Here is an 18,383-nt window from a genome sequence, read left to right as displayed (position 1 = left end):
TCCAAACTCTGCCTTTAAAGTGGAATGCTTTTCCCAAAATCATGTCTCTCAGGAAAGAGAAACTCTTTTTTTTTTTTTTTTTTTAATAGTTCCTGTAAAATTCCTGAAGTTTACTTTGATTGATCTGGTTTTGGCCACACACCTGATGCCTGTTTGGGAGAATATCTAATGGGGTAAAGGTAATTTATTTAATAAAAAAAACAACTGTAAGAGTATATCTAACAGGCTAAAGGTAATGTGTTCCCCCTCCCCGTCAAAAAAACCTGTGGCGTTATTACACTCAGGTAAAATGGATGTCATGCAACCAAAATACAATTATCTACTCCAAATCATCTTCATTGTAATTGAATTCATGTTGATGGCAACTCATGTATACATGTAGAGCTAGCACACTGCTTTCTCTTGGAACAAAGTTCTGATAATAACCTTCTCAGATCAAGTTTCAGCCCAGGGCACTTCTGAGGCCATTAAAGACCCTAGTCATAAAGAAGCAAAAATAGAGATAGTATCACTACAGGAACTAATTTGAGAAACCCAGGTTAAAAAGAGTGTTTTAAAAAGCAAATGCTAGCCAAAAAATATTTATAACACACCTCCTGCCAGGCAAAGTTGAAGTTTCAGCTAATAGGAGAATACTCCTGGTATGATCTCGGTGCCTTCCTTAACCAAGAATTAGAGCCCCATGGTACAATGACCTTAGCAATTTTGGAAGCAGTAGCACCAGGAAAAGTGAGAGAGGTCAAAACGCTGTGTGTTCTGTAATGGACACAAACCTGTTGGCATTTAGAAATTCCACAGTGTTTTGCTGTCAAATTTGTTTTAGAATTTCATTTCAGGAAAGTAAGTTCTAACTCTAATGTTATGGAGAAGTTTAAATATTTATACCAGAAAAAATAAAAAGCACAAAACCCTCTACCCCAGAGTCTCAACCATTGACAAGTTACATAATTCTAACGAGTGTAAAGTATCAAGCTCTGTGCATCTTGTTCTCTGCTGGGAAGGTGATGCTTCTGTTTCTCTTGGCTATAAGTTTGTTTGGCCTGAGCTGGACGTCAGCCTGATTCCTAACCCTCCTCATGGAGTCACAGGCTGTAATGCATGAGTCACAGAGGTTAAAACGCAGCCTTTTCTGGTTTATATTGTATGTGGATTCTGTAATAGTCTTGGAATAGTGTTCCATGATTCATATCCTACTCTGGTACGCCTTAGCCAAATGCATCTTCTGGTCGTGGTGATGTATATTGAGAGCCCTACGATGCTTACTGAGTATGGAGTGATTTAAGGAAATCATTTTTTCTGTCCCCTGGGAATTTTCTTTCTTATAATATCCCACCCAAATGTGATTTGTTTAAAATATTGTGGTGCTCACCTTTATCTTCACCATTAAATATGTCATACTAAATAATCTTGTGACCATACCGAGGAAACATCAAATATAAGAAGAGCATTTATTTTACAAAAAAAGAGGAGACATACCTGTAAGCATTTTGGAGGGTGAGCATATTTCCCAAAGATCTTGAGATTGGATGGATGTGGGCACCCTGTGTGGCCCTGAAAAAAAACAAAACAAAAGTATCTTGGGTCTTTTGTAATTGAACTAGAAACTGTACCAACCCAGAGTTTATAAACAGTATCATATAACATTTGTTTTGAAATATACAGAAATGTTAATGAGGTGATGGCTGTGAAATCATCTTTTACTAAGAAATACAATGTGTGCCTGCATCAAACAGTGGAAATAATTACCAATTTATTTTCTCCTATGAAAAAAATGATACTCAAAGATCAGTGGGATCTTAGAAAGGGATCCGCGTTATTTGTGGAAGTATCTTAAGGCTAAATAACTGTGGCACCAAAGGAGAGGCAGCATAATTTTCTAAAACAGAAAAATTTAAAAGAGGCATTGCCGGAAATAAATGAGAATGTTCATTCTCACTAAGCACTCTGAGTAATGTAAACATATCTGGCATTTGTCCCCATTTTCTTCCTGGGACCTTTTAAATCAAAGTTTAGTAATTCATTCTTAATCACCCACAAGCTGTTAGCTACCCCGTGGCTTGTAGCCATCAGAATTAATTGCAGGTGCCCCTGTGGGTCTGCAGCATGCAGTAAACATGATCATGATGGATTCCTAACACAACCTGGCTGGCTTAGGGTCATTAGCGCTGGATCCCCTCCTCTTGTTCTGAAGTGGGTTTGATTCTCAGTGGATTTCTGAAGCAATATTTTGCCTTTCTTAAAGAAAATTGAAGAAAGTCTGTGAAATAGAAAAATAATTGGACTAAACTCTCAATTTTTTGGAAGGGGAAATGTGGGGGAAATGGGGAGATGAGTTAAAGGCTTAAGTACTTCTGTGAAACTGTTTCTCTAAAGCAGGAAAAGAAAAGTGAATTTAGTGATGTTACATTTACCCTGGAATTTAAGAAGAATAACTTTGGTGTTCAGAAGTCCAGACTTACTGATGTACTGTAAAACCTTGCCCTTCTAAGTGTGGTCCTGGGAGGAGCAATGTCAGCATCACCTGGGAGCTAATTAGAAATGCAAAATCTTGGCCCCTCCAGACCTGAATCAGAATCTGCATTTTAACACGGACCCAGGACCCAGGCAATTGGCATTCTTATCAACATTTGAGAACCATTGATGTAATCCATGCTTAGAATACGTCATTTATTTAGAGAGCTTATCATTCTGTCTAGAAGGCATTTATATTCCAGTTATGATTGCCAAAAAGTCCCAGAAAAAAGCAGGTGCAATGCTATTAACTGGTAGAGCACACTCTGAAGGCAGCAGCCATGCCTCTCTGGTCTTTGGATTCCCAGCACCTAGCTCAGTGTATGAAATGTTAAGGTGGATGAATGGATGGGTGAATGGATGGATAGATGGATGGAGGGATGGATGGATGAATGGGTGGATGAAAAGCATGGTAAACCCCTAAAAAAAAAAACGAAAGATGAAGTGAATATTTTTAAAAAATCAGTTACAAGCAGATTTTTTTGTGTTATTCCATAGTATAGGCTTGCTTAATACCACAATCACAGTAGATTACATGGCAGGCTAACAAAGTCTTATTTTGAAAATTGGACAGTTCTAGGCCTCCAACAGCCTATGGAGCAAGGTTTGGTTTGTGGAAGGGTGTTCATTCCAGCAGAGAAGAATACCTTCCCTCATCTCATCTGCTACTGCATTAGTGCCCTCTATTGCTAAGTTCTTTTTTTCTAGCTAGGCCATATTTCCACAGCTGGAGTATAAACCTTTTAAAGGCAGGACTCTGCCTGCAACATTGACGCCCCTGTCTCCAGCACACGTCCACTGACCTAAACCAATACCTTTTAAATTTTTGCATATTTTTAAATAATGCCTGTCCTTTGGTGCCACAGTTGTATAGCCTTAATGATACTTCTGCAAATAATGGGGATCGCTTTCTTTCTAAGATCCTGTTAATGCTGCTCATGCCACATTGGCTAATGCTGAGAGCTTACGACAACATGAAGAAATTCATTCCAGGAAGTAACAATCTGTGTCCTCTTTTCTCATCCCTAAATCCACCATTTCTTTTGGAAATAGAAATGATGTCTTTTTATTATTTTATTTTTTTGTTTAAAAAATTACTGGTTCTGTTGTGCAGGCTGGAGTACTGTGGTGCAATCATGGCTCACTGCAGCCTTGACCTCCCTGGGCTCAAGTGATTCTCCCACCTCAGCCTCCCGAATATCTTTTTATTATTGGCTCATTTTATTATATTCAATGAATTGTTGGAAATTAGAGCCAGCCAAAAATTGTATAAATATTGGGCTGCCTCTGCTTCTCTGACACTAGATGAAGATGGCTTTTGTGCCTGTGTGTCTGTGGGGCCCTCAGGAAGCTTTTTTCCTTGAGAGGCCTTGCCAGTGCCAGCCTCATCAGAGGGCAGCTTGGGAGGAGACCCGCCATGCTTACAGCTTAAATGGACTCCTGAAATGATGTTTCATGGTGTAGAGGCAGAAGAAGGGTGGGACAGTGAGTGGAAGAAGCATTGGCCATGAAATCAGAAAACCTTGATTTGAATTGTAACTCTCCTACTCACTACTTGTATAATCTTGGCAATTTTCATCATGTCTGTGAAATACATTGTACAGTGTATGACAGGGAGTCAGTGTTCACCATTTGCTAGTTTCCCTTGCCTCTCTGAGCCTGTTTCCTCATTATGATGCATAAAAATATCACATACTTTAGTGCTTGTCACATAAAACGTGCATAATGAATGCTTTTAATTCCCTCCCAGTTTGCTGGTCCCGGGTACCACCCACACTGTCTGGCACTCCCTGTTTCTCTGTGTTGAATCTTCTTAAAGTGTTCTGTTGGATGACCTTCACTTGTTCCTTGACACCATGGTCAGAAATCATGGTCTATCTGCCAGGTGGACTTTCTTCCAGCACCTTCAGTAGTTTCTGTCCATCCCTGACCACCCACTAGATCCCTCATTTACCCACCACATGTTTCTAGATCCAGGATCTCCCACTACTAAGTAAAAAAAAACTTGTGCTATTTGCCACTGGGAACTGATTTGAAAATACTAGAATCCGGAAGGTTTATTCTTGGGGCACTTCCTCTTCAAATTCCAGTACTTTTGGCATTCTTGAAGGAAATACAAATTTTATAAATTATTTCTTTAACATTAACTTAAAGTATATAGGTTCATCGTAGAAGGAAAACGGACTTAAATATAGATAATAAAAAGAAAGAAAAATAAGTTCAGTCGTAATCCTATTATACACAGAGAACAATTATTTGTTACCTTGGTGAATAGCCTTTTAATTTTTATATATGACTCAGCATGGTGGCTCACACCTGTAATCTTAGCACTTTGGGAGACCAAGGTGGTCAGATTGCTTGAGCTCAGGAGTTCGAGACCAGCCCAAGCAACATAGCGAAACTCTGTCTTTCCAAAAATACAAAAAATTTATCCAGGCCTGATGGTTTGTACTTGTAGTCCCAGCTACTTGGGGGGCTGAGGTGGAAGGATGGCTTGAACCCAGGAGGTCAAGGCTGCAGTGAGCAGAGATCAGGCCACTGCGCTCCAGCCTGGGTGACAAAATGAGACCTCTTAAAAAAGAAAAAAAAACCCTTATCATGAATATGTAATATTCATTATTAAAAACCTTTATCATGAATATATAATAAATGCATTTTATATAAATATACAAATAAATGCATATAATATAAAATCCATTAGCATATATTATGTAAGTATATGTTAAAATATTTTTAGTATATAGGTATGTATTTGATCCCTTGGCCTCTAACTATTCTATGTTTTCAGAAACCATCAGAAATACACACACACAGTCTTAGTGTTCTTAGAGTTTTATAGCTTGTATTTTTTTCCACCTGATTACCCCCTGTGCTATTGAATATCAATTATTGTTTAAACAAATCAATGTCTAGAACATTGCTTAGCTTGTAGTAGTGTACAATGAATAAATATTTTTAGAATAAATGAGAAAACATATCCTAATGTAATTTCTGTGTAAATTTTGAGCTTTCAATGTTGGATTTTCTTTTAAATGGGATAAATCTGTTGATAAATTGTTACGAAAAGTTCACATGGAAAAAAAGCTTAAATGGATCCTGAAATGATGTTTCATGGTGTAGAGATTAAGATAGATCTTTACTAACATCTGTTGGTGAACCCGTCTGCCGTAACTTTTTATTTTAGAACTGCACAGTGATTTAGCACTGAATCCTATTTGGACTAATTAACCCTGCGAATCTGAAAATGATCTTTCCTTTAAAATTTGAGGGCTTCAAGTGCAATGTTTTTAGGGATTGGACAGTTACAAGAGGGACGAGTGCCTTTGAATTCCCTGCCAGTAGGCACAAACCCTGATGCCCCTAGGGGCTGGCAATGATTTCACAGGTCAAGTGGTGCAGACAGGAACCCACTGCAGTCACTCTGCAAAACTGGAGTGCAATACATGACAGAGAGTCAGCGTTCGCCCAGTGCTAGTTTCCAAAGGGCAGCCACTACTGAACTTTCATGTGGCAAGGTGGGGTCCAATGGCACCAGCTTGTTTTCTTTCTTCAGGAGAAGTAAAAAAACTTGAAAAATTACGTGAAATTCTTGATTCTGAAATAATAGCAGCTCATTTAATTTAAAATATGAAACTATGCAAGCAAAACAAAATCCACCTGAGAACAATGAGCCTCTGGGTTAAACTGAGGAACTGTTTAAATTGCCCCAGTTACTCAAATGCCAGGTGGAAGACTGCTTCAAAAGACTGGCTCGGTCTGCCTTCTTCAAGGGTGCAACACGTTGCTCTTGTGAGCCAGATCTAGGTTCTCAGTGGCTCCTGCAGGAAGTCATAAGTAGATGCAAGAAGTCCCAAGCTGGCAGCCTGCCAGGCGATTCCCGTAGGTAATGTCAATTCAAATAGAGGAGACTGCCAATACCTGTGACCTGGCACAGTGAATTGGCAAGCAGATCTGAAAGAGGTCTTAATACATTGTGAATAAGTCCTGATTTCTAGAGAGATCTCTTGGGCTGAATTATTTAAAACCCTCACATTTACCTTCTCTTGGAGCTCTATTGGAGCTAAAAGTCTCTACTGAATCTTAAAAAGGAAGCAAATGTCAAAAACAGACAAATCCCAGCCAAGTGATGGGAAATGTCATTTCGGGATAATAGTATCTGCACATTGGTCATTAAAATACATTATTTCCAATGAATGCTCTTAACTCTGCAGGATGGGACCATAGCTTTAATCAAACAGGTTCCCAGATCAGAGTACATCAAAACACGAGCAGCAGATTCTGTGCTGCCTGATCAACAAAGGAAAGAAATCCAGAACATTTTCTTTTACATTTAAAATGCTTTATGAGGGAAATGCGTAGTTAGTCATATTTATTATTGAGCATTTACAAGAATACTTGCTTATTGTTTTATTTCCTTATTATTTATTTTGAGCTGAGTTTCTGGTTATTAAGAAAGGGTCCTCTTTCTTAAAGGGTAGATACCTGATTTTGCAGCTAAAAGGAGCTAAAAGGTACATCATACTGAAACACCTGCCTAGAGGTAGGAAAAGGGATCAGATTTTCTCTAGGGATACCTACTGATCAGTTCTAAGAGACACAAGTCCCTGAAGGACTTCATTTTTCTAGTGGCTTTTTCTAATGCTGCTTTGGTCCTGAAGGAGTTGCAGATAATGAATAACTAAGAGAAGACGGTTGAGTTTATTGAGCGGATGGGGGCAGGCTGTGAATTTAGTAGGAAAAGAGAAATGGATCTGTGAAAATGTCTAGGAAGATAGGAACAAACTTGTACCTGAACATCAAAATAGCACCCTAATATCTTATTAGCAACAAGCATACCTGGGGCCCAGGTGTTGATTTCCAAGACCATTCTCCAATAAAAAGAACCAGGGATTCTTGGAGACATGAATGATTCTAGGGCTGGAGCAAAAAATATACAAGAGGAACCTAAGGCACCCTGTTGAGCCAGAAAATAAGCAAGTTCTAAAACAAAACAAAGGCCAAAACGTACGATGATGAGAGTATTCAAAGGAACACAGGAGCCAACTGAAAGAGCTCCCAATGGCCAAAGCTGGAACAATTTGACAAATAAAGAATTATTTGGATTATAACTCAAAATACAAAATAAACATCCGTGAGTCCATGTTATAAATAAATGACTGAATAAATAAATAGTATAAAAGAGACAAATCTCCCAAGCAGAAAAATTCCATATTTTATGGAGATACTCTGGCCTCAAGGAGATGGAATGTAACTCCCAATTCCTTAATCAAGGCTGTGTATAGTAACTTCTTTCCAAAGAGTATAGTCCAGGAAGAAGCAAAAGAGTAACTTTATAGTGGGGAAACCTTACAAACAGTACCTCAGCTGGGTGCTCAAGATCACCAGCACAGTGACAAGTCATGTTGATGCTATGCTATCCTTGATATGATGTGATGAAAATGGCATCTGTGGAATCTGTGACTTTCTCCCCAAAATCCATAACCACAGTCTAGTCATGAGAAAAACATCAGACAAATCCCAATAAAGGGACATTCTACAAAATATCCGACCGGTACTCCCCAAAATGACTGTTCAGGTCATTGAAAGCAAGAAACACCTGAGAAACTGCCACAACCACGAGGAGTCTAAGGACACATCCAATTTACATTCGCATCCAAAATGGAATCCGAGACAGAAAGAGGACCTTAGGTGACAACTAAGGAAAGGGGAACAAAAGTATGGACTGTAGTTAGTGACACTGTGTCAATTTTGGTTCTTTAGTGCTAATAAGTATACCTTGTGTAAGATGTTAATAATAGGAGGACCTAGCACATGGTACATGGGAACTCTGGGCTATTTTCACGATTTTTCTGTAAATCTAAACTGTTCTGAGAAATAAAGTTTGTTTTTAAAAGAGCCATCCTGGCCTGCACTAGGAAGTACTTACTCCATACATTGTGGACCCTTCCTCCAATACAAGATTTCTCAAGTAGCTTTCTTGGTTAAAAGGGCAGTGATGTAAAAATAGGCATCATTTTACCAAAGGGCCACCAGATGGCTGTCATCTGGCAGAAGTCTACTTCCTGGGCTTTCTAGATGCATACGTGTCTATCACTGGGAGCATTCAATCTCCAAAGAAGAGTTCTACTAATTATGTCTGTCTAAATAATGTGACAAATTTAAGTTTCAAGTGATAGCAGTTAGTTCACATTGTAAATATACAACTCAGTTTGTTTGTACTAAATTTAAACCAGATTGCCTACTGTGTCCCAGGAAATATTTCAGCCAGTTACCTTTGATTTTCACAATTGGGCTACGTAGAAATTTCTTTTGGAGCCAATTAATTGGAAGCACTTATAAGTATGTAGCTTTAATTACATACTGCTGTAGTCTGCTCCTGGTTAAAAAGGCACCCGATAGGCCGGGCACGGGTGGCTCACGCCTGTAATCCCAGCACTTTGCGGGGCTGAGTCGGGCAGATCACCTGAGGTAGGGAGTTTGAGACCAGCCTGACCAACATGGAGAAAGCTCGTCTCTACTAAAAACACAAAATTAGCTGAGCGTGGTGGCGTTATGTCTATAATCCCAGCTACTCGGGAGGCTGAGGCAGGAGAATCACTTGAACTAGAGAGGCGGAGGTGGCGGTGAGCAGAGATTGCGCTATTGCATTCCAGCCTGGGCGACAAGAGCGAAACTCTCAAAAAAAAAAAAAAAGCCCCTGATAAATAGTAGTGATATGTTAAAGAAAAAAATGCTACCGTTGAAGTTGCTGTTAATTACATATTGGGTACTGCTTACTTCCTATGTAAGGTCCAAATTCTTTGGATGATTTGTTCAAAGGTTGGAACAAGAGATATGCAGAGGCACTTTATAATCACCTCTTGCCTTCTGAGGTAGTCATTTGTACCTACCTCAGCTACTCATAAGCTCCTTCAAAACTAGGGCTAAGTATTGATCACCTTTGTATTTCCCATGCAATGGCCAAAGGGCCTTGCCTCAACACATTTTTGGTGAATTGGTTAAACAAGGTACACCTCTGCGGTTCCTATGCCTTAACTGGAGGCTTAGACTGGAATCACAGAATAGTCAGAATGTGCCATCTTGATTACTGCTTCCTTTCTATCCACAGACATCAATGGTAAAATGAGACACTTTTGTTCTCTCAGATTTCTGTATTTTAATGCACTATAAATTACGTATTTTAATGCACTGTATTCATTTTTCATATCAATCACTGAATAATTAGAAGGTATTTCTTCTTAACAAGTGTCAAAACATTTCATAGCCCCAGTTTACTTTGTAGAATTTTACATTGTGAGTAGGTGAGAGCCTTAATCATCAGAGTAAAACCTTAAGTGCTAAATTCCGCTCTGTGGTGACATTTATTTAATTGCTTTATAAAACTGAGGCTCAGTCAAGTTTGTCTTCCTCAGCAACTCTTCTTTTTTATCTTATTATGCATTTAGACAGAGTCCCTGGTGGGCCAGGGGACAGGAGTATTGGCATTAGACACGGTTTCTATTCCAAAGGAGATTTAGTCTGTTATTATGTCTAAACTTTCCAATTCGTAGTCCATTCTAGTTTTTAGGAGGATTAACGTACATCTTATCTGCAATATAGTAATATTAGCCTTATCCATCATTGGAGAGTGAGTTCACCACCTAGTTCTTTCCTGAGCTACCCCTGTCTCCTTTTCTACCCCTTCCACCATACTCCATAGCTTCAACCAAAACTTCTACTCAAGTGGCTTCCAAATCCAGATCTAAATCTCTGACCATTATTCTAAACCTAAGATGCCTGTTTTTCCAGACTCACGAATTTTACTTTTTGAGGAACCATATTATTTTTTTCTGACACTTATCATGATGCTTTGTAGGCTATAAGAAAGTAATAAACCCAACGTGGTGGCATGTCCCTATAATCCCAGCTACTCTGAGGCTGAGTGGGGAGGATTGCTTGATCCCTAGAATGTGAGTCCAGCCTGGGCAACATAGTAAGACCCTGTCTGAGAAGAAGAAAAGAAGAAGGAAGAAAGGAAAAAAGGAAGGAAGGAAATGAGCAAATGAAGCATTATTCACAATAGCCAAGATATGTAATCAACCTAGGTGTCCATCAACGGATGAGAAAATGTGGTGTGTGTATATATATATATATATGCATTGGAATATTATTCAGCCTTTAAAAAGAAGAAGGAAATCCTGTCACTTTCTTTTTTTTTTTTTTTTTCTTTTTTTTTTTTGAGACAGACTCTCACTCTGTTGCCCAGTCTGGAGTGCAGTAGCACGATCTCGGCTCACTGCAACCTCCGCCTCCCAGGTTCAAGCGATTCTCCTGCCTCAGCCTCCTGAGCAGCTGGGACCACAGGCGCCTGCCACCACTCCTGGCTAATTTTTTGCATTTTTAGTAGAGACGGGGTTTCACCGTGCTAGCCAGGATGGTCTTGATAATCCTGTCACTTTCAATGACATGGATGAACCTGGAGGACATTATGCTAAGTGGTATAAGCCAGGCACAGAAAGCCAAATACAGCATGATCTCACCTGTTTGTAGAATCTAAAAAAGTAAAACTCAACTAGTGGAGTTGTGGTTATCAACGACTAGGGCAAGGCTGGGGCAGGGTGATGGTAAGGAGAGGGATTGGAAAATGTTCTTTAAAGGATACAAAATTTCAGTTAGACAGGAAACATAAATTCAGGACATCTGTACAATATGGTGACTAGAGTTAATAACAATGTATTGTATACTTGAAAATTGCTAAGAGAATAGATTTTAAATGTTCTCACCACAAGAAAATAAGTACGTGAGGTAATAGATATATTAATTAGCTTGATTTAGCCCTTCCCCAGTGTATTCGTATATCAAAATACCATGTTGGGACACAAAGAAGGGAACAACAGACACCAGGATCCTTGAAGGTCAAGAGTGGGAGGAGTGAGAGGATGGAAAAACTACCTTTTGGGTGCTAGGCTTACTAAGTGACAAAGTAATTTGTATGACAAAATAATAAAGTGACAAAATAATAAACCTCTGTGACACACAACTTACCTATATAACAAACCTGCATGTGTACCCCTGAACTAAAATAAAAGTTTTAAAAAAAGGACAATTGGTAAGGAAAGTACAATTATTATTTGAGGCTTTCATGAAGACACCAAAAGATATAAAGATGATTTTTTGTTAATAATTTGTTTACAACTGTATAGTTGTCTTTTCTCAATAAAGCATTGAATTCCTTAAAAAATATGTTGTACACCATTAATATATACAATTTTCATTTTTTAATAAATGCCTTTGTAAAAATTAAATGAGGCTGGGCACGGTGGCTCACGCCTGTAATCCCAGCACTTTGGGAGGCTGAGGCGGGTGGATCTCCTGAGGTCAGGGGTTTGAGACCAGCCTGGCCAACATGGCGAAACCCTGTCTCTACTGAAAATACAAAAATTAGCCAGGTGTGTTGGTGCACGCCTGTAATCCCAGCTACTCAGGAGGCTGAGGCAGGAGAATCGCTTGAACCTGGGAGGTGGAGGTTGCAGTGAGCTGAGATTCCGCCATTGTACTCCAGCCTGGGCGACAGAGTGAGACTCTGTCTCACAAAAAAAAAAAAATTAGCAAATGAATAAGTATATAATATGGAAAACAAAAGCAAACTCTCTTAGGAGCTAAAAATTTTAGCCATTTTAAATGAGAAGTCTCCAAAACTGTCATAATATGATTATATAATTACACACCTTTTCCAACAAAATCTACTAAACATAATTTAATCTTTTTCGTTTTCATTTTCTTTTTTTTTCTTTTTACTTAGAGACCACCCTTATGAATATCAGTTACTATGTAACATGTGATAACATAGTAGCCCTTAGGGGTTTTAATCATTTGAGAAAATTTGCCCTCCTCTAAAGGAGTTCTGTTGTCTGCTTTTCATATTCTTCGCTGTCAGGATGCCAGCTGTCATTTCTTGTTGTCACTGGTGTCTGTACCTCCAGCATCAGCCTCACCCTTGTTCCCTGATTGTACCACTCCTTGCCGAATTTTATGACTTAACCGCTATGGGTTAGGAAACCCTATAGCTATGTTTGTAGACATTTCTAAACAAAAAGTAAGCTCTAAGCAAGGCCTTGAGGAGTTATTTTATGAGTACAGTGTGTGGATTGGTTTCAGTCCATTTTATCCACACTGAAACAGTTTGTTGCTGCATTTCTTAGTTTAACTGTCCTAGATAAATGAAGTTGCTAGATGAGAGAAAGTTGCATATCAACATACCCTGGCAAACAGGCCTTCATTTGATTTGATACCTACTCTCTGATTCTAGAGAATATACTAACTCTCACTCAGAAAAGAAATAAGATCTGTAAATGTAAATCCAATAGGACAATATTATTTTTTCCATCCATCTCCCTACTTAAAGTTCATAATTTTTGCCTTCTTCTGCAAGACTTCAACCATCATTGTTTGAGTGTTTCTCAAAGTGTGGTCCTTAGACCAACTGTATCAGAAACACTCAGATTGCATGTTAATAAGCAGATTCTTTGTTAACTACCCTTGGTCAATCCAATCAAAATCCTCCAGTGGTGATGGTATATTCCAGGTTTGTTTTTTTTTTTAAGCAAGCCCTCCTTGTGGTAAATTTTCAGGCATATGAGAGTTTATATCACCAAGCTAGAATGACTCCTCTGACATTCTTCATAATTCTCTTCCACCAACCCTTCCTCCTATCTCTATGCTTTCTTTTCCAGTTTCATACTTTCTGCTTATCCACTTTTTCTTGAATTTTCTCTTCTCCAGACCTCCAAATTCAGAACCTTCCTTTGAATATTTTATGACCATCAATCTTTCCCTAGTCAAGAACAAATAAGGTAATCATTTTTTTCCTGAACATACAATTCCTGCAATATGCCTATCCCCTTCCCTGAGCCTGCAAGATGGATAGATGGATTATACAAAGTGACGGAAACACTTTTTCTGGGAGTTTTTTCAGAAGTGAGTATAAGCACAATCATGTTCATAGGTAGAAAGAGAACTAGATGACTTATAAAGCCATTTCCAGTCCTGCCTAGTCTTCACATTGTAAATACCAATTTAATTTTTTAAATTTTCTGTCTTTTCCTTTTTAAGACGTTTCTGCTGGTCTTTTGTCTTTATATTTTGAAACTTTTCTATTCTAGGACTATGCTTTATAATCATGTTGTATCTCTTATAATAGTAGACACTAGCAATCTGCAATACATTTACAGACATGGAATAAATCCATATTGATCTATACTTTGCATCCTTGTTTTCTGTACCACAATTGAGGTGTGAGAAGGCAGAGTCTCACCTAATACAATGAAATAAACATCGCCCAACACAAAATTGAATTAAGTTTTATGCTTATTTAAATTTTCTCTGATAAGAAGTTCTTAAAATAAAAGGTTTTATATCAGTGTCATATATTTATGTACCAAATTACACGTTGAATGGAGTAGTAATAGTAATATTCATGTAGGCCAGCAACAGTGTTTCAGAAGCCGCATGGGAGACAGACAGGCCCGGCAACAGCCAAGCGGGCAGGTGATCTCTGTTGACATCCCATACCTTTGCATTGATCCTACTTTGTTTGTTTGTTTGTTTTTTGGGACCACGTTTCGCTCTTGTTGCCCAGGCTGGTGTGCAATACCATGATCTCAGTTCACTGCAATCTCTGCCTCCTGGGTTCCAGTGATTCTCTTGCCTCAGCCTCCCCAGTAGCTGGGATTACAGGCATGCGCCACCATGCCTGGCTAATTTTTGTATTTTAGTAGAGACAGGGTTTCACCATGTTGATCAGGCTGGTCTCGAACTCCTGACTTCAGGTGATCCAACTTCCTCAGCCTCCCAAAGTGCTGGGATTACAGGCGTGAGACACCACACCTGGCCAATCCCACTTTTTAGGTACCCAGAGTTCTCTCAAAGGTGCCCTTCCTACATCCTACCATGACCTGTTCACCCATGAATTTCTCCAAACTCCAAAATTACTCTTGGTTTCTCTTTAATAAAAGTTTCCAGTCTATCATATTGGTATTAGGGAGAAAGTAATCTGATGTTTGCATTTTATTTAAAAAGTTTATTGAATAAAATTAATGTTGGATTATTGACATCTATATGGTCCACATTCTTAAGCCCCTCTTCCTGCTGTCAGAAGACTATGAGTTAGTGACTTGCTATCCCACTTGAAAATGTCTTGGTTTGGGGAAGACAGAGCTAAATTGTGAGTACAGAATATTTGCCCTTTGAATCTAGGTAACTTAAGATGAAGTGTTTCTGTAGGAGGCAGTTACACCAGCTGCCTTTCAAGGATGAATCAGGATTCAGATGAATTCAGCCACACATGATTTCTTTATATCAATGACAACATTAATTTCTCAGACTATCAATATGGTCTTTCTCTTGTGGCTTCTAACCCTAACCCTGTTACAAAGAAGGCATTTTTAATCACTGAGGGCTAAAATATAGAACTGAATAAAGGCAAGCAATTCCATTTGGAATGTCCCATCAGCATTGGAAGGGACCTCCTTTGTACTGCAGCCTGTTGTGGCTAAGCACTAAGAATGTATTATGAACTACCAGTGCTCAGAGAGCAGCGGGGGAAGTATCTTCTCTAGACAACAACAGCTGAAGCTGTGAATCATGCATTTAAGTAACAGAGTTGTAGGCAAATATAGTAAACTTGTAAGCAAAGATTATATTGAATTTGACAACAGGCTTGGGTGGTTTATTTATTTATTTATTTTGATGACTTCAACCTGATATTGACCTGATGAGCTCAGAAAAACAGTCTTGAGCTGAAAAGCACTCACTTCCCAGCAGAGGTTTCCATGTTAATGGATATGTCAACCTTATTCAGTGAAAAAGAAGGTCAAGGGCATCCGAATAATTCCTATAACCCTTTCAGGCTATTTTAATTGAGTTTTTCAGTATCATAATTCACTAAGAAGAAAAAGGGAAGACATCAGCTCAGATTCATTTTGATTGTTATCCCAATTGAAAAAAAATACATGTTTAGTTTATCTTTGCTAGAAAATCTGATCTTGTAGAACGATCCTGGTGTGAAACCATTTTCTAAAACTACATTTTCAGAATTAGCCAGTTCAGGTTCTTTTTCTATTCTGTAGAATTTGGCCAGAATGAAAGATTCCCACCCTAGCTTTGTTATCTGCCTTTTAGGGTCCAAGTCTGTCATCAATTGCTCCTTCAGCTCCAAGATGACTTGAGCGATGAGTATTTGAGGAAGCAAAGAGCACTGCAAAGTAAATATCCATCTTTCACCCCCACATTTCTATCCTGCCCATCCCTGCATCTGCAGGCTCCATGATCAAAAATAAATACCTTGCTTCCTTAATCAGAATTTAGGTATCAACCAAAGATTGCCTGGATCCAGGGACTAATGGGAGTAGGTCACAGGAGATTAGATCTAGATCTTACCCAGATGGACAATCTCTATCTAGGAGGTCATGCATGGTACCATTTATTAGGAAGCAGAAGATAGCATGCATATTGCTCAGGCCACATGGCACCCTGGGATCTTCAAGCTGGCCCAAGTATATGTACTGTGGAGACACAGTTTTGTAAAAACTCTGATACCAAAGTAGTTCAGAATGAGTAGGAGTGGGAAGTCAATCATGCATGGGGACCGCATGAGCCCCCTGAAGTGTTAGCCTAGATAAAGCTTCTCCAGTTTATTTCTTGGCAAAGAGTATTCCCTCATTCCAACCCAAGGGTGATTTCTATACAGTAGCTAAATATCTAAACAGGTTATCATAATGGATTGGGAAAATATATTATCAAGAAGATCTGAGTCAGGACAGCTTTCTTCCAGCATAAGACTTGATAACCTGAATTAAATTAAACATGATGGGTTAATTAAGAAGCACAATTTGCATGATAGTAATTATTAATTGCTCCAGTTACTATTGCTGCACAAGAAACCACCCCAAAACTTAGTGGCACAAAATAGACATTTATGATACTCTTGGATATAGAATTCTCTGCTGGTCAATAATTCAGACGGGACACAGAAAGGATAGTTTGTCTCTTTGCACAATGTCTGGGACCTCAGCTAGGGAGACTCATGACCTGGGGGTGATTTGATGACTCAGGGCTGAACTGATTTTGAGGTTTCTTTCTGTCATGTCTGACAGTTGATGTTGACTGTAGGCAGAGAGCACAGTAGACTGCTGACCGATGTGTAGCACCTCCAGCATGGCAGCCTCAGAAGAGCCAGACTTCTTCCATGGTGACTAGCTCCTCCCAGAGCGAGTATCCCAAGAGAACCAGGAGGAAGCTTTATGACCTTTTCTGACCTAGCCTCATACAGCATCATTCCCATAGCAAAAGAATTATCGCTTACAAGTCCAGATTCAAGGGGCAGAGTGAAAGACCCCATCTCTCAATGTGTCAGATAATTTTTATATAAGATTTAAATATATTTTCAAATTGCCTCATTCATATAAGGCATAGCCATCAAGAGCTAGAGCCATGGTAGGAGAAAGCTTGTTGGCCAGGCGTGGTGGCTCATGCTTGTAATCCCAGCACTTTGGGAGGCCGACGGGGGTGGATCACTTGAAGTCGGGAGTTCAAGACCATCCTGGCCAGCATGGCAAAAACCCGTCTCTACTAAAAATCCAAAAAATAACTGGGCATGGTGGTGGGTGCCTATAATCTCAGCTACTCTGGAGGCTGAGGCACGAGAATCACTTGAACCTGGGAGGCAGAGGTTGCAGTGAGCCGAGGTCGTGCCACTGCACTCCAGCCTGGGCAATAGAGCGAGACTCAGTCTCAAAAAAAAAAAAAAAGAACAAAGAAAAAAGTTTCTGCGGTTGCAACACAACTTTGATGTAATGCGTAGCTCAGTAACAACTCAGAAGTGAAGAAAGTATACAGAAGGTCTATGATTATACTAATGGCTATGAAAAATGCTTAATATAATCAAGCTTGGAAAGTCCATTTTTATTCACTGATAGTAAGGTTTCTAACTATACACTTAGAGATATTTAGAAACAATTTTATTTTCAGAATTCCCACAAGATTAATAACTTTGTGATCACAAGTCATAAACTTTCAAGTTCTAACCACTTTTACCTCTTGAAAACAATTGTTTTATTACCATTTCTAAACTTTTTATTACGAAAAATTTCTTTTCAGGTATGCAGCTAGGTACTGATTTCATTTATTACAGCTCTAGTCACTATTTATCCTACTCCTTGTTCAATATTACTTCACATCCCCACAGAGGGGCCCGATTTCCTCCACCAGCATCCCTTGGTCATGTTCAAGCTTCACACTGCATTTGATTGAGCCTGTCTTTACACGGTACTTATATTTGTCATTACTTTTAAACATGTAAATTCCTAAGCTTGGAGAGTCTTCTCATTAGGGCCAGGGAAAATGCATTCGTGTTGCTGTCTTTGATCTCTGAGGTAGTATGTGATTTAAGTTTGCCTCAGATCCTCAGTTTCCTCTCTACAATAATGAATTTGGGCAGAAACCTGTATGATCTAGTTTTAGACAAAAATCTCTTTTTTAAAGGTTTTAAATGAGATGAAAAAGAAATTGGCCTCTTTGAGAAGAGACGAAGTGAAAACGGAGCGACTTGAAGGGACCCAGGGAGATTAAGTGGCCTCCATTTTGAGCAGGCAGCTCTGGGGTCTGAGAGAGCTGACCTAGGGCGGCTTTGACAGAGAGAGATTATGGACAGCAGCAACTCAGAATAAGAGGTGGTTTAAAGGATGTAATTAACAATCCTCTTCTGAAAAGCAGCACAACAGCCTTAGAAAGAGAGGTCAAGGGCCCTTTTGGAAAGGCCTCAGGGCAACAACCTCTTCTAAGCAAATGTTTAAATAAGCAGTTCTCATAACAGTTAAAGGGTGACTTCACCTGCA

At 39.1% G+C, this 18,383-nt stretch overlaps 1 long non-coding RNA gene across 1 annotated transcript in view; it reads right to left on the bottom strand.

Moving 5' to 3' along the window:
* Positions 1–285: 285 nt before the first annotated feature.
* Positions 286–18,383, bottom strand: part of LOC105522375 — a 54,737-nt gene continuing 36,639 nt past the window's right edge. The window contains exons 3-4 of the long non-coding RNA XR_001003431.1: positions 1,370–1,551; positions 286–476 (exon numbers count right to left, since the gene is read on the bottom strand). This is a non-coding gene — a long non-coding RNA (uncharacterized LOC105522375). The remainder of the gene's footprint in view (positions 477–1,369; positions 1,552–18,383) is intronic.

Source organism: Colobus angolensis, unplaced genomic scaffold, assembly GCF_000951035.1.
Source record: "Colobus angolensis palliatus isolate OR3802 unplaced genomic scaffold, Cang.pa_1.0 Scaffold428, whole genome shotgun sequence".
In the NCBI taxonomy this organism is placed as follows: Eukaryota; Metazoa; Chordata; class Mammalia; order Primates; family Cercopithecidae; genus Colobus; species Colobus angolensis.
The sequence above is the reverse complement of the archived record's forward strand: the minus strand, read 5'-3'. Positions and strand labels throughout refer to the sequence as shown.